A 3,322-nucleotide genomic window follows, 5' to 3' on the forward strand; every position below is an offset into this window, starting at 1 on the left:
TCGCCCCGCCCGGCCCGGGGCGCCCCGGGACCTGCCGGAGCCCCGTGTGGGTGGGTTGTCCCTCCCTCGGCACGTGCTCCAGGCTCCCTGGCAGAAGCTCCGATTGCCTTGTCAAACCCTGCAGCGTCGTGACTGACGCCTGCTTTGTGATCTATCGAGGGAAGGTGATTAAGATGCTGGCCTGGTCCGTACAAAAATAAAATGTTCCCACTGGGAGTTGCAGCAGTCGCTGAAGTAGCTCTGATCCTAGCTAAGCCGCATTTCCTTAAACTTGGCGTTCACCTGTACCTGAGAGATCTGAAATTGAGCTTTACACAGCACTCTGCTGCCTCGGGAGCCAGCGCTCAGCAGGCAAAAAATGCGCTTCTACACACCTGACTGCAGAGCCTGAGTTCATACATAACTGAAACATACTCGTCCTTCCTCCTATTTTTCTTTAAATGTTTTTGTACCAGTTAGCCTTTTACCTATTCGTAACCACTTATACGTTGTAAGTTTGCTGCTGAATTTTAAGACTAAACACAAATCATAATACTTTAAATTTTTTCCCTTTCTCTGTTTCTTTCCTGTATATACTATGAGTTTGTACTCAGATCCATTCGCATCTTTGCAAACCTTGGTGGAATAGTATAGTAATAGACACGAAGGACTCAGATATTGTATAGTTACATGGCAAAGTCCCTTTTATTGCTTTGTTGACCTATCAAAAAAATGGAGTCTACTAAGAAAGAGCTGACAGTGTATTTGGCTTCAAGAGTGGATCTGTGGTTGAAGTGTCCTGTAAGGTTTTCAGGTGTGTGTTGATTTACTCTTAATTTTCCTTTAATGGGACAGCTGGGATATACCAATGCCAGCAAATCTTTATGTTCCTATATAAGTTTATTATGCCATCATGGCATAATACATACTACAGACAATTATAATATAGGACCTTTTGCTCCTCATGTATGATCATAGAGATTTCTGCTGTTATTCTCTGCCATGTCCCTTCTTAAATACACCATCATTTTTGACTTTCTGGAGATGGAAAATAAACATGCTTTTTGCACATCTACAGGGTACTTGCAAGGCAACAACAGTACTGCTTGCCCAGAGAACCCTACCTGACTGAAGGTGACTTACATTTCTCATGAGCAAGGAAGCTATGCAGCATACACCTTGGTTAATACCTGCTCGAGCAAACTGCCAAAAGAAGAAAATGAATGTACAGACAGTCACTTTCTTTACTGAGGGTGCATTTCCATGCTCCTTCTGGCTAGTGACATGTAGTTTGGCAAAGTAATGTAAATACTTTTCAGAAATGTTTATTGGTGAAGTAATTCTTCATAAACAAACCTGGTTGAAATTATAAGAACACGTCTTAAGACATAAATTTACTAATCCTGGAATATAGAGCAGTACACAGTCATTAAGTACTTGCTGTGGTAAAGTTAAAGAAAGCCAATGAAAGGAGAATGCTTCCTAGCCAGTTATCCAGGGGCAGTTCGAGCAAGTAGAAAACCAGCATTTGACAGCTGTAGCCTCTTCTGCAGGTAAAGAGTTTTGTTGGGAAGTGGTGAGGTATTCATGACTTGTTAGCTCAGGTAGGAAAGTAGCTTATTTTTATTTAAGAGCAGCAAGAGACCTCATTTTTTTTTTTAGTAATTGCATAAGAAGAGCTCTCAGATACAAATTTTTGAATGGTAACCAAAAGTCAGTGTGCTCACTGGAGTAAACCAAGTTTCAAGTGGATTTAATGCATTGAAACTTTAATCTTCTTTAGTGAAAACAGTGTTCGGGTAGTGCTGTCGTGCATTCCTAAAGGAGCTCCTTTTCCACTCAAAGCTGAACTCAATTATTCATTTTTAGATTTGTCATGTGAATGCCTTTCTAAGTGTTGTAACTACTTGAGTGCATACTTCCATCTGCTACTTGTTTCAATTGGCACACCTCCTTGTTTATTTGCCATGTTAGCCTTTTTGTGTGAATTAAAGCAACAAAGCAAAGCCCCAAGAAATGGCAGTAAATGTCCCCTTAGAGTTGCAAAGTCAACTTGAGTCTCAAAATGCTCTGCTTGAAATTCGGAGTCCTTGGATTGCTTCAGAGTGGTCCAGCTGGTGGATCTGAGCTAAACTTGTGTGGGCAGTGCTTCCTTCCAGCCAGATGCCTCATCCCAGGCAGAGCCTGGAGTGCCTCTTCCAGGACCAAACATATCCCCAAGAGCTGAAGGCCACCAGCCTGCCTGCAGTCCAGTCCAGAAACTCAGCATTGCTGTGGTCACTGCTGCTGCAGTGGGGGCAACAGGAGGGGAGGCAGCAGCTGCTGCTTCTGACAGCTTTCACAAATGCTCACTTATGGTGCATGGTGGTTTCTGAATGCCTGATAAAAAGCTGTGTTGGACATGTGAGAGCTACACAGATGGCCGAATCTTTGCTTTGGATCTACAAAATGTGCTCTTTAAAAAATTGTCTCAGATTGGGCAACTAAAGCAAGTCTTTTTTTTTGGCTATTTGATCTTTTTCCTCATCTACAAACTGAACAGTAAGAACAGTGTGTGTTATGTTCTGCAGAAGTAAAGTGTTGGGATGACATAGTGATAAAAATAAATGAGATAAGGGGGTATATATACCTCCTTTTCACATGAAAACAATATTGCTGACATTAAAAAAATATGGAAGAGTTTTTCCATTAACTGGTGAGGTGGATTATGAATTCTAAATTTTAATTTAATCTTTTGTAACACAGAGAGGATGCATAGGTTTGAAAGATGGAATACCTCATAACATTGGGATTATGTATGTTTGGGTTTTGTGAGTTTTTTCCTCCTTTAAATAGCCCTAAGTCACAGAATTTTGATATATGTATAATTGTATAAAAGTACCACTGCTTGCTTGTTCTGGTGCAAGAAATTTCATGCAGAATTTAGTGACTCCTGTCAGCAATTTTGAAGAAAACTTTAAAGGCATAGGATCAGTTGTCCTGGAGAGGGAGAGCTGAAATTTAATTATGTTTTCTATATCCCAAGGAAGAATATTTCAGAAAACACAATACTATTCTTGTTTACAAAATCATTGCTTAAGGAAGGGAATTGTTGGAAGGACCCCTTACGGTCTTTTTGGGGATCAGTTCTTTCTGCCACAGTATGACTCCAACTGAAAGCACTTACCTGAGTCTTTCTGCCATATTGAATAAACATAGTTTAGCTAAATCTTTTCTATTCTTAGAAACAAGTCAGAATTCTTTTTCAAGGAGTGATAAAAAGTTTATGTGAAGAACAAGGTATTTTGGTATTGTAGTGTAACTGATGGATTTGGTATTTCTTTTTGTTGTTTCATATTCAAGG

Source organism: Geospiza fortis, unplaced genomic scaffold (assembly GCF_000277835.1).
Source record: "Geospiza fortis unplaced genomic scaffold, GeoFor_1.0 scaffold138, whole genome shotgun sequence".
NCBI lineage: Eukaryota > Metazoa > Chordata > Aves > Passeriformes > Thraupidae > Geospiza > Geospiza fortis.